This window comes from Perognathus longimembris, chromosome 1 (genome assembly GCF_023159225.1).
Source record: "Perognathus longimembris pacificus isolate PPM17 chromosome 1, ASM2315922v1, whole genome shotgun sequence".
Taxonomy (NCBI): Eukaryota; Metazoa; Chordata; class Mammalia; order Rodentia; family Heteromyidae; genus Perognathus; species Perognathus longimembris.
Genome location: NC_063161.1, coordinates 146,243,511 through 146,257,988, shown reverse-complemented (window position 1 = coordinate 146,257,988; position 14,478 = coordinate 146,243,511).

The window sequence follows — 14,478 nt, the reverse complement described above, 5'->3', positions numbered from 1 at the left end:
TTCTTTGTGTAAATGAGTGATCACTGATTTTGCTAAGGGAAGATTAAGAGAAGATTTCGGGGAGATGGAAAGGTTTGATTTGAGACCTACTATATAAATCTGAAGTTTGAATGGGGAGCCTGGTTGGAAGGGACAGTCAATGTGTAAACTTAGAGACAGGTCACAAAACCTTCAGGAAAATTATGAGAAATGTGGATGAAGAAAGTGAACACCTAAGCAACATATCGATAGGGAAGATAGAGAAATGAGTGACCATCAGAACACACAAGGCTTGTGAATTATCCATGGTTTGTATTCAGAAAAGAAATGAGCAACCATGCTAAGTTTTCAGTCAGGAAAAAATAACAAAACAATAAGATTTTTGTACATCAAAGGAGAAGATTACAGCGGGCAAGAAATAGGTGGCAATCCCTCAGTAGACGAATGGATCAGGAAAATGTACATATACACAATGGAATTTTATGCCTCTATCAGAAAGAATGACATTGCCCCATTTGTAAGGAAATGGAAGGACTTGGAAAAAATTATACTAAGTGAAGTGAGCCAGACCCAAAGAAACATGGACTCTATGGTCTCCCTTATAGGGAATAATTAGCACAGGTTTAGGCAAGTCACAGCAGAGGATCACAAGAGCCCAATAGCTATACCCTTATGAACACATAAGATGATGCTAAGTGAAATGAACTCCATGTTATGGAAACGATTGTTATATCACTGTTGTAACTACTTTCAACATGATATGTGTAACTGTAGCCTCTATTATTGATGATCTTCTTGTATCCCCTTCCTGTGGTTGTACCTACACTATCTCTGTATCTTATCTGAGTATATTGGAAACCGTGTGTACTGATCTTAGGACTAGGAAATTGAAAGGGAATAACAAAATCGAGAGGCACAGGATAAAAAAAGACAAACAACTAAAAAAGCAATACTTGCAAAATGGTGGAACTGAACAACTCATGGGGGGGAGGGAAAGGGGGGGAGGGAGTGGGGAATGAGGGACAAGGTAACAAACAGTACAAGAAATGTATCCAATGCCTAATGTATGAAACTGTAACCTCTCTGTACATCAGTTTGATAATCAAAGTTAAAAAAAGGAAATAGGTGGCAATATGTGCTTCAAAATTAACCACACCCTCTTACTGATTCTTGTAGCTCTGTGCATGACTCCCCTCCTGTTTTGACCTCACAAGTACAATTAGGAAAATGTTAGAGAGGCCCTACATAGGGATGCATGTTGAGAGAGTGAACAACATTAGAGAACATGATGAAACATCCACCCAATTCTTTTCTTCTGTGCTCAGAGAAGTGACTCTCACTTTTATGAGTGACTGACATTCACCCAGCCCTGTGCTAATGAACTGGAAACATCCTAGCTCTTAGAGCCAGCGATAACTGGGATTTCTGCTCTTCTCTCTGGATAATCCACCTACCCAGGTAATAGAAAAGCAAATATTAGGCATGTTTGAATAAAAACATGGTTGCTTTATGATCCGCCACCGATTTCTATGATGGGTGGAAATCAAGTCCCATCCTCTTTCAGCCACATTGCTACAATGTATTCTGTACGGTGGTGATGACATCACCTGGACAGGGACCAGAGTTGTGGTCATCCAGCTCCTTTTTCCTCATTACATAGGCAGCAGTTTCTTCTCTCCCCTTTCAGGTCATTAATTTTTTAAAAGAAGGCTTGCTTTAAATATCCACAGTGGTGCTTTCAGCTGAGACACAGAGCAGGTTTCCCTTTCACCGCTGGCAGTACGCGCCAGCCTCTGATGGAAGGCGGCTTGCTTGAGTGGGCATTTGAGATCTCTCTGAGCGTCTCCTGAGAAGACCTTGGTCAAAGTCAGGCTAAGGACACTTGTTAACTTTGTTTCCAAACTAGAGATAGAGCTGAGGTCTGGCCTTGCCTTAGAGATAATGGGCTAAATGTCAGGAGACTAGAATAGTTTCTCCAGAGGTTCATTGCCAGGTATTCATTGGTCTGTTATAGCTCAGAGTCTTGCCCAGTGGCACTGGAACAGTTCTGTCCCTCACCTGCAGCTTCTAGTATTGTAGGAATGCATGGGAAAATGTGGCTTATTATTAATTCCACAAATATATGTTCTCCATCAAGTATGTTAATACTGTGTCAAACACTGTGTTACAGATGGTGCACTAACGGGCAAACAAGTAACACAGTTGCCAACTGAAAAACTCCTTGGGGTATCACAAACCTAGAATAGTAAGTGGGCATTGGGTGTCTGTATAGGGGGCTCCGGGAAAGTCTCTTTGAGCAGCTTTGAAAACAGCCATGAAGAATGTGATGTGTGTACTCGTGTGTGTGTTGTGTACATGTTGCTGTATGTTTGTATGGACACACAAAAGGCTAGTGTTTCAGGCAACTTGTGTGAAGCACACTAAATCAAAAACTCTCCAGTGTGGGAGGAACCAACATCTGATGTGACTGAAAGATGAGGAGGGGACTGGACAGCATCATCCACATAACAGAAATGATAGCACTCCATTTTGCAAGTACTTGAGTGAAGCTCATTAGACTAAAAATGCGTCCAAGTGGGCTGGGGATATAGCCTAGTGGCAAGAGTGCCTGCCTCGGATACACGAGGCCCTAGGTTCGATTCCCCAGCACCACATATACAGAAAACGGCCAGAAGCGGCGCTGTGGCTCAAGTGGCAGAGTGCTAGCCTTGAGCGGGAAGAAGCCAGGGACAGTGCTCAGGCCCTGAGTCCAAGGCCCAGGACTGGCCAAAAAAAAAAAAAAAAAATGCGTCCAAGTAGTACACTGAGTGCTCCAAATGAATGAACATTAGGATATGTTGTTGAAAAAACAACAACAACACATGAATGAATTCTGGTGCTCATGGTTTGCTGTAAGACATAAGGGCACAGAAGGAGCCATATGAAATGGCATGCTGAGAGAAGAGTGGATAGGAAATGGCATAGAGGACAGGAAGGAGGGAGAAATTGTAACCTTTCAGAGGGGGGTTGTCTATGAAGGAAAGCCTCCTAGAGGAGATGCCCTTACAATTGGTTTTTGAAGATGGATCAATTCACCAATGATCCTGCTATTGTCTTCATGTCATGTCTGATTGTTATTTCTCTGTAGGGACATCTCATTATCATACTGGGGCAATCACCTGAAATGTAAGAATATTTTAAACAGCGTGAGGTCTGGCCAGCTTTCCTGTTCTTGTTTCTCTTCTGTAGTAAGTGAAGCAGGTAGCACATGCAACAGGAGAAGGAGCAGGAATACCCGAGTTTGTGGTGTGTTATTTGTGCCTGTGTTCCCTTTTGCCTGGAACAAGGATGATTCATATCACTGTAATTCCTCCTCATTCTTCAAATTGACACAAGGACCTCTTTATTCATTCATATTCATTATATCACAAAAATGTTCCCTGGTTTAGCATTTGATATAGATGCTAGAGACAGGGAAGAAAATTAAGACGCCTTGAAGAGAGTCCAAAGTACAATCAACAAGTTACATTGTTAAATGAATGAAAGTATAGGCTAAAATACTTTTTAGATTAAACAGTCAGTGTACCTAAAGTCACAGAAGCATGGAGCACATTAAAAGAATGAATACTCATTATAAATATTCTCTAAGAATAGCCACAGGAAGTGTTACAGAAGTAGATATGGATTAGTTCATGGTAAGACTTGAGTAATGATGAAGATTTTTAATACTGACGTGAGTATGGATCATGGGTTATAAGTGCCATTTAAAACAGAAACAATAACAGCAAAACCTGATAAAACGCAAGCAAGCAGACACTTGGAAGCCTCTGCCTTGCACTTAAAAATGAAAAGAGGAAAGTCTTTCTTTTCTTCCCAACACATTTCTCACATATGTATAATGTGCATAAAGATGGCCTGATGTTGGTTTTGATTCAAACAATTTATAGTTCCTGATAGTTATATTAATTTAAATCTTATCAGTTCAAGATTGGCCAAATAATGGTATTTTCAACATGAATTTTTAAGTCAAATATCATTTATGTGTTTGAGTATGATTGCCAGGAAAGACTATATAATCTACTTTACCCAGGACAAATTGTCCCTGATGCTTCATGCATATGTCTAAGTATTTTCAATAGTTGCATTGAAGACCTAAACCTAATATTAAAGATTTCATGATGGCTCTGTCAGGAGTGTGTAAATCTGAATAATTGCCATTCAACAAAGCTCATTTCTCCCCCAAATCCTTTCTTCAGTTAAAATAATCAAGGCTTTTCCTTCAGAGTGCATCTATACACCGAACTGGCTAGACAAAGCATAAACGTTCTCTTGTTTGGAGGGATTATAAAACTTGATCCAGTGGTGTTGCCTTTGCTGGCACAAAGTATACCATAAAGCATTGCCATAGACCCTGCTACTGCCTAGGAAGTGGAAGAAATGGCCGACCGGTGAGTGCCGAAAAAAGGTGAGGTGAGCATGAAATATGCATGGGAAATAAAGACACGGTGTTTCTTACACAAAGAACCACCTGAAATACCCTTGTTTGCATGTGTTTGGTGTACATCTAGATTTACTAGATACTGCTTTTGATAGCCTGTAGTGTTTAGTGTTGTGATAAATCTTCCAGAATCAAGAACATAAAAAAATGGCCCAGCTGTGGTGGTTCAAGTCTTTAATTCCAGCTATTCAGGAGACAGAGGTAGGAAGATAACAGGCAGAAGCCAGCCTGGAGTGTTGAATTGTGAGAACCTATCTAAAAAAACAAACTACAAAGCAAAAGTTTTGAGTGCGTAGTTGAAGTGGTAGAACATTTACGGGGAAAGTGAGAGGCTGAGTGTTATCCTTAGTAGCACAAAATAATAGATAAATAGACAGATAGGTAGATCAATTGATAAAAGTATCTTTAAGTAAATACTTAGGTGGGATTTCTGAATCCCCTTTGTGTAGTGTTTAAAGGCAATTTTGAACAAGCAGGTAGGTGATGTTTACACAGGAGCAGAGGTGGGTAAAGGTCATTTAATCTAGACATGAAGCAACAATCTTTTAAAGGAGTTCCTATTGTGAAGTAGATAAATTTATATTCCCTACTGGGTTGGAATAAAACTGAGAAGTACAATTTTGTAACATCTAAATTTAGCCTCATAAATACAGACACCATTTTGATGAGCTTTTGTTATGTAAAAATATTTGTTGAGAAAGCCATCTGGTTGGATGGAAGGAAAAGAATACCCCTAAAAATATCTTTGGACTTAAATACTTACCTATTGTAGTTTGAAAAAAGTTAAGTTGATAGTTTCCTCTTTGCTTTGTTAGCCTGAATTTTCCCTGAGTTTCTTAAGCTGTGACACCTGAAGAGAGTATTTTCTCAGTGGTATGGACTACTAAGAAAAGTTAGCTGAGAGTGTCAGCAGTTCCGAATTTCTAGACCATATCCAGAACTTTAAAACTAAAAGCACTAGTGGTACTGTGGCTCAAGTGGTAGAGTGCTAGCCTGATCTGAAGAGCCCAGAGACAGTGCTCAGACCTACAGTTCAAGCCCCATGACCGACCAAAAAACAAAATAAACAAAAACCCCCAAAACAAAATCAAACAACTAAAAGCACTGACATCTTTAAGATGCTGGTGGCTCTGGCCTGTAATTCTAGCTACTAAAGAGGCTGAGAGCTGAGGATTGTGATTCAAAGCCAACCGGGGCAAGAAAGTCTGTGAGATGCTTATCTCCCATTAACCAGCAAAAAACCAGAAATGGAACTGTGGATGAAGCAGTAGAGCAAAAAGCTGTTCCTGAGCAATAAAGCTCAGGGACAGTACCCAGGCCCTAACTGGAAACTGAAATAATTTACTGAAAGCAAGAAAACATTCATATTGTTCAAGCTAGATGTGGTGGCTCTTTCTTGAAATCCAGAACTGGGGAAAATGAATGAGGAAGATTGTGAGTACAAAGCTTCATGAATTATATACAGGGCCTGTGAGAAACACAAATCAACACCCCCCTCCCAATTAAAAAATAACAACAAAAAGCTACTCTTCAAAAAATGCCATTGATACTAAGGTACATAGAGACATGGCTGAGCAAGTCATTACAGTAATTCAATTTACTGGTAGAAATCAGTAGATTGAATTTACTGATAGAAATCAGTGTCCTTTCAGATAACCAACATATGTACATTTAAACACATTTCTGTAGAGGCAAACTTGAGCTATTTCATAATGTATCTTTGAAAGCATCATATATGCATAAAAAGATATGAAGAGTTCACCAGTATAAATAAAATAAATCTGCTAGGCAATAAATCCCTTAAAAATGACATAACTGTTTACATTGCTTTAGTGATCCTTATTTCTTTCAGAAATAGCTCAGCAAACACAGAGAACTAGGTGCTTGTTTTCTTTAAAGATGTTTTTACTTCATTTCTATCTTTTTGGTCATATTTAAGTTGTATTTTAAGGCCAGAGTTACTTAAGTTCCCTCTACTGTAACACATGTTAATGGGATGAGAGATTCTAGAGGCTGACACATATCTGGATCCAATAGTTGCTGGTACTGAGAGTACCATGGCTGGATGGGGTCTCTAGAATGAGGGTCCTGTGGTCTCACATTATAACTTGCTGTGGGAACGTCATAGCATCACTGATGAGATATTTTTCTAGAGTTCCCCTTCCTTCATACTCTGGCCAGGAAGAGAGAGGAATAACAGTTGTAGCCTTATCAGAAAACTGTGTCCCAATTTTAGAAATAAAAAGGCTTTCCTTCCATTTGCATTAATGGGATACAGAATCCAATGGGTTTCTCAATGGCTAATATTCTGCATCAGTTATCCATAACTGTCTAGTCATCACTCTAAAACCCACTTCACTTGTTTATAATTCTTCAGCAATTTTTTGTTGGCTGTTTCTTCTCCTGGTCTCTTCTGGGGTCATTTATAATGACTGCAGTGAACTAACAATTTGAGTAGAGCTGTAGAATCTTATGTGCCCACTCATGGTTCTTGTAGGTAGGCTGCCAGCTAACTAACTACAAGAACCAACTTTTCACACTTGAGCTCCAATGTACAACAATGTCAAAATTCCAGCAGAGACAAGAGTGTAAGCCACCAGGCTTAAATACTTTTCAAACCTCTGCTATGGTGGAGACTTAGTACTGGTCACTGGGCAAAACAACTTAGAATTTGACCACGTCCCAAAACCAAGGCATGGAAAAGAAAAACTTCACTTGTTAATCAGGCATGTAGCAGAAACAAATTAGGAAGTGTGGTCACAGAAGACAGTTATTTTGATTTTTTTTTATTTTGCAAGCAGTTTACCCTATTATTTAATTTTTGCTCACATTAAGACTCATACCACTCTAAGGCACAAATGATACTACAGTATATCTAGGGTGAATTTCTCTCAAACTTTTTCAGTAGAATACAGGTAATAAATAAGCTCTTCCAATGTCATGGTTTGTTGTGAATTAAACTCATATTGTGTATAAATTCCTTATCAATCACAAAGCAGATGAGAAGGATTATTATTAACCAAAAACTACAAAAGAAATAAAACTAGCCTTCTCCAGATGTCTATCTAGGAATTCCATCCCACATTAGTTTCTTCTGTCTATTTTATTGGCACTTAAAATCTAAACTGCATAGTTTGGGATCTTAATTTTCTGTTGCTTTGTGTAAATCTTCAGTAATCACATTAAACAATTCAAAAATACATATGCCATGCATTATATGAATGACAAGTCCAACTAGAGAAAGACAGAAATGAATCAGATTGAATTCTTGATTAAGGAAACTGACAGTCTCGCTCCTGACCTTGACTAGATGAACAATATTAAACAAACTTTTTAAAAAGAAGTTTCAAATGATATTCCAGACTAGTCATTTGCTGACCTAGTCATGACCTTTGAACATCTTTCCTGCTCTGAATCACAGAACCCTCCCTCTTTGTACTTCTTCTGTCTTTGAGGACATTATAAATGAATGAGTCAAACTTCCTTATTTACTTTGGCTACTAGGAACTTCAGAGCCACATTTATAAATCATCTCACAGATAGAGGTGAGGGTCATGTTTATCGAGCTCTGCATGCCTAGTACTTGAGACAGGTCATGGGATGGATATGGAGTTTATGTTGAATAGATGAAAAGATAATGAGGGCATCACACTGATGCTAAATCTTCTTTTCAATTAATCTTTTTTTTTGGACCTGGAATCTTCAAGTGACTACAGCTTTGACATTGGAAGTATGCAAACAATGACTAATATGTATTGGATGATGAGTTGAACTGAGTGAGCTCTCTCATTGGCAAGGATGGGATTCTGTGCAGTGAATGCATTCTGTAGTCCTACTTCTGTCTCCTGTGTGATTTATGGCAATATTGTTAAATACTGTATGCCTCTGTGTGTGTGTGTGTGTCTCTGTGTGTGTGTGTGTGTGTGTGTGTATGTGTGTGTGTACAGATACATAGGGAGGAAAATGGTAGACTTTCTAGGCACTGGACTGAAATCTTATATTTAGAAACAAATGTATCCAAAGTATGATGTAACTGGAAATTAGTTTGTAAAGAAGCCATATTTTGCACTAAATGAGACTATTAGGTTATGAAAAATGTATCTTAAATTTTCTCTGCTGTGGGGATAGATAAAACTGCTTGCCATTAGATACAAACTCAAATACTGGACTCAAATTTCAGATGTTCAGGAGCAGTGATGTTGAAAATAAACAGTACAACTTTTGGGGGAAGGGAATTGTGAAGGAAAAAAAAAACCTGGAAGAAAATATACTCATTATCTGACTTGCATCACTGCAGCCCCTCTGTACACCACCTTTACAATAAAAGTAAATAAGTAAAAAGCCAGATATTTACTTCAATCCAAGTTTCACCTCTATGATTCACCTGTATGATTTATGCAAATCATATCCTCTCTGTAGGCCCTGGGGCATCACCTGAAGGAACCACATGGTTACACATTCCTTAAGATCCAGTCTTCAGTGGGTCTTCCAGTAGGTGGATGAGGACAACAGCCTTTGCATAGCTTTGATGATGTCATGCTGTCCAATTCACCATTGACACAATTTACCAGGATAAGGCTTCTAATACCACTTCCAGTAATAAATTTAGAGACATCTCCAGTAATGGGTGTGAGCTCAGCTTACTGGACCTGTTTTTCTCAGAATAGCTTTACAGAGAACTGCTCCTCACAGGCAGATGCCTGCTTTTATCACACCATATATTAGTGAGTAAGTGAGTGACTGTGAAATTTTCCTTACTATGCCAGCCAAATGGATAAACAGGAAAATAAAATAATCTCATGGGCCAAATCACCACTGGCATTTAGAATGCTTAAAGGGAAGAGGGACCAGAGGCTTGCATATTGCTTTAGGATCCATTCATTCTCCATCAAGCATTTTCTCAGATACTGGGAGATGGGCATATTAACTGTGGACCAAGTCCTCAGTGATCTTGTACATAGGTGGCAACCACTAAATATGCATAGAAAGAATTTCTTTGGTCCCTTTACAAGGTTATTTCACATTGTTGGCTATTTATTTGATAATTTATCAATTAGTTCTTCTACTACATTAGTACTCTTTTAGATTAGGATAAAAGACTTATTTGTTTTTCCCCTGATTGTCATCATCTGAGTAGGGTGCATCTCTTTCCCTGCCAGAGTATTTCTACTGGGTGTGTTGAGTCAATCATATTTTGCTAGGGTAGAGATGATCAATTTTGCTTTGATATTCAAGAACTATGTATTGTCTAAAACTAAGGGAAAAATAAAAACATGGTAAAAACTATTGCACAGAGATTTTTAGGCTATTGTAGAGCCAAAGATTATCCTAATTTAAAAAAAAAATTTATAGGGCTGGGAATATGGCCTAGTGGTAAAGTGCTTGCTTCACATACATGAAGCCCTGGGTTCAATTCCTCAGCACCACATATAAAGAAAAAGCCAGAAGTGGTGCTGTGGCACAAGTGGCAGAGTGCTAGCCTTGAGAAAAAAGAAGCCAGGGACAGTGCTCAGGCCCTGAGTCCAAGTCCCAAGACTGGCAAAAATAAAATTATTGTAAGGGTGATGTCAAAAGGGTTACAGTTACATAAGTAAGGTGATAAGTACATTTCTTGTTAAACATTGTTACCCCTTCCCTTGTTTTCTCCCCACTTTCCCTCTCCTTGACTCCTGTCCCCCATAAGTTGTAAAGTGCATTTCCAATACAGTGTCTTGTGAATATTGCTGTTGGTATTAGTTCACCTTTTGTCCTATGTCACACCATTTTGTTATTCCCTTTCCCTTCCCCAAATTAGATAAATGTATATACAAGACCCAGGATACCAAAATCCAAAAGAGTGACAACGTTGGATAAACCAAAAGAAAAGAAAATGAAAGAAAAAATGAAATAACTTCAAACAGTATATTAAAAAACAAAAACAAAGAAACAAAAAAAGAAATATCTCTCATTTCCATATCTTGAAGTTCATTTCGATTAGTATCGTTTTATAGGGTCGTATTAAGCTATTGTGATCCTTTGCTAGGACTATGCTAGATGTATACAAGATATATGCTAGATGTATGCTAGATGTATAGGGAAAACATGGAGCATATGTTTTTTTTGGGTCTGGCTCACTTCACTTAATATTTTTTTCCAAGTCTGGCCATTTCTTTACAAATGAGGTGTTGCCATTCTTCCTGATAGAAGCATAGAATTCCATTGTGTATATATACCACATTTTCTTGATCCATTCATCTACTGAGGGTCATCTGGGTTGGTTCCATACCTTAGCTATGGTAATTAATGCTGGAATGAACATAGCTGTGCTGGTGGCCCAATATAGCCTTGTTTGTTATTGTTTGGGTAAATGCCCAGGAGTGGGATTGCTGGGTCATACGGGGAGGTCTATGTTGAGTCTTTTGAGGACCCTCTATACTGCTTTCCAGAGTGGTTGAACCAGTTTACCTTCCCACCAACAGAGTAGTATAATTCTCTTTTTGCCACATTCCCACCAGCATCTATGATTGTTTGCTTTCTTGAAAGTGGCCATTCTAACTGGGGCGAGGTAGGATCACAATGTGGTTTTGATTTGCATTTCCTTTTTATGGCCAAGGATGTTGAACATTTCTTCATGTGTCTATTGGCTATTCTTGTTTTCTCTCAAGAGAAGTCTGTTTATAATTCTTTAGCCCACTTATTAATGGGGTGCTTGTTTCTTTGAGGATTTGTTTTTTTGGGTTTTATTTTTTAAGTTCTAGGTATATTTTTCATTAGCCTTTGTTGTATAGCTAGTGAAGACCTTCTTCCAATCTGTGAACTTTCTATTTATCTTGCTAGCTATGTCCTTTGAAGTTCTACAGTTTAATGTAATCTCATTTATATAGCCATTATTTGATTTGTTGTGTTTCTGGATCTTTATTTAGAAAATTTCGACCTATGCCAAGGAGCCCTAGTGTATCCCCTATCCCTTCCTGTAATATTTTTGGAGTATCTTCTCTTACCTCAAAGTATTTGATCCATTTGGAGTTGATTCTGGTGCAGGATGATATATAAGAATCTAACCTCAGTTTTCTACACATCTATAGCCATAGGCACCTATGGCCATAGGTCTGTGGTTTCATTTCTGGGTCATCAGTTCTATTCCATTGATTCTCAGAAGGCCATAGACTTTGAGTGAAATTTCCCAGGTTAAATTACAACTCTAGGTAATCACTGAATATGTGTTGAATGAATGCTGAAAGGAAACATTTCCAGTGTGTGAATAAAAATATCAAAACTACTATCTTGGACAATTGTTATAGAGTATTAACTCTTGCAGTATTAAAGCAACCACAGGCCCAAACATGTCATGGTAAAAGGAATTAACCAAATGGATTGGGTTTCAGAGGACTGAGCAGTGGTCTCAATGGCCAAGTCAGTGTGAGGGACCATCTAAGAGTTGACACACTTACAATGTCATCCAGAGTAAGAAATAGTATCCAGAAAAGCATAAAGGAGAGAGAATATGTTCATTGAGCATGGAATGGCTAACCGTACTCAAACAAGATATGCTAAGTAGAGCAGAAAAGTAGGTGGGTATTATGTATAGGCTGTGGTTTGGGATTCAATTACAAGATTGAGTGCTGAGATCAAATATCGTTATGGAAAGAGAAAGGATGTTTCTGGAGCAAATGAGTAACAAAACAAAGAAATTCATTTTAACAAACTTTGTTCTAGTAAGGGAGGAATAAACTAATCATGGGGCTATTGTGAGGAAGTCTGTTTAGGTCTTTAGCTGAAGCAACAGGGAAACAATGGAAGGGCTCACAGGAAATAGGACAGCAGATCTCCCTGACTTGGAAACACGTTGTGTGGGGAGATAGAGTTCTCCCAGCGCACCTTCTCTGCAGGTCTTCCTAATAATTGTGTATGTTCAAATATTGACCAACATGACTTCGTGTGTGTGTGTGTGTGTGTGTGTGTGTGTGTTGTTTTTTGAGAAGAGAAGTGACTTTGAATATTCTGAAAACTCTCACATTTTCAGAAATACACAGCAAATGTCTGCTGTGGTTCAAGCCCATGTTTCTTAAATGAAATTCCCAAGCTAAGAAAATTCAAAAGCATCACTGAGTTATCACGGAGTTTCAGAACCTCACTTTATAGTGTAGCCCACAAAGGTACTAACAGTTGAAAGGTATATATATAGGAGAAAAGGTGGAGGTACTGCTGAGACATTTTACTCAGGAAGGAGAATGTGGCATGGTGGTTAGATGTGAGGGATCTGGAAGTAGGCAACCAGAGCTCAACTTCAGCTCCTATGCTCACTTGACATGTGGATTGCAGCAAGTTCATTAACCATTCTATGCTTCAATTAGCTGATGACTAAGAATGGTAGAGTATGTAGAGCCATAGAGCAATTTCATATATCACGCACCTGGAAGCTTTGTATATGTAGACCGTCCAAATATAGGTAACCAGGAATAGTTGTATGGTCTACCTATATGCACATACACTCACACTTAATCATCATTAACACAGAGAAAAAAAGGCATGTGTGTGTTTGTACGTGCATGCACACACACCTAGGATAGTAAGAAAGACACTTCTGTGAACACCTACACCTGCAAGGAGCCACGTTCCATGTTTGGTCTGTTTGGGTTTATGGAAGAACCAATTCTTGGACACACCATTGGTAAATTGATTATAATATGAGAAATGAAGCCCTGTTGAGCTGTTGCCTCTATGCTAACACTCTGGAAACCACTGGACACAAACCCTTAAGAGATTCAATAAGTTGATCACAAAGTCAGAGCTAATAGATGCAGACTCACAACAAGTTCAGAGGCATCTGGCTTCCTGACTATATGCAGGAATTCACTCTCCTATCCCGTAGTGTTTCCCCAAGAAAACCACAGCCAAACCTACTTTCTTCATAGTCTCCCCCTCCCCATTCACTAAACACCACTAACCAACTGAAGAACCCACCCTTTTCTTTGCTGAGCCATTTCCCACTTACCCACTCGACAGCTCCTGGGTTTTCACCCTTGAATTCAGTGAGAACTTCATGTCCTATCAGTGACACAGCCAGGACCAAAGGGACCCCACAACTTCCCCTATGCTTCCACTGGATGTGATTCATCCACAATAATGTTCCACCACTCAGTTGAATGCCACCTTTTGTTTTTCCACCTGGGACCTGATTTTCCTGGGCCTGGTTTCCTGGTTAGACAAACTGGTGAGCAGTGTGTAGGATGGATGCGGGAGGGTTAAAATAGCCAAACCACGAAAGGTTACTGCTAAGCTTACTCTCTTGAAGTTCCAACCTACACATTCTTTCTTTTGTATTGAAAAAACATACTCTGTCCAGAAAAATCCCCCAGAGTGAGCTGTCAGGTTGTGGGAGTAATTACCTCTCCAGAATTAACCTGAATCCAGAAAATACCTTGGGGGAGGGGTGGGGGGAGGTAATCTTAAATTAGAAGCCCAACAGCTCAAATTCAAGTGATAGCCATCTCCAATTTTGTTTGTTCAGACCACATCTAAAATTTTGTGTCTCCTTTCAAGCTCTTTCTTCACTTATCTTTCAAAATAAAAATATATGTATTGATTTCTTCTTAATATAGCAAGTGATTTATGCCCATTTAAAAAAGCATTCTGCCAGTACTGACGTATGTAAAGGAGAAACTAAAAATTAATCATCCATAATTCCACCCCAGACATAACCACAATTAATAGATGAAGCTCATGGGCTTCTCTCTGGTAGGATGTTTGTATCTTTTTCCTTAGGAAAAATGACTGTATAATGTCTGGCAACCTATTTGTGGCTTTAAAATATGTTGTGATTTTTTTTTTCCTGTGTCAAGATTTATACCTTTGTTTATTCTTGTTTTTAAATAGATTCACTGATTTAATCACCTTTTTCATTTGTTTATGCATTTTGAATAGCATTTGTTGATCATGAGTAAGAGCCAAGTAGTATAGAAGAATTGCAGATTTAACATTTTCTAGTATTAATATGACATGAAGTTTATTATTATCTTAAATGTAGGATTCTATAACATTAC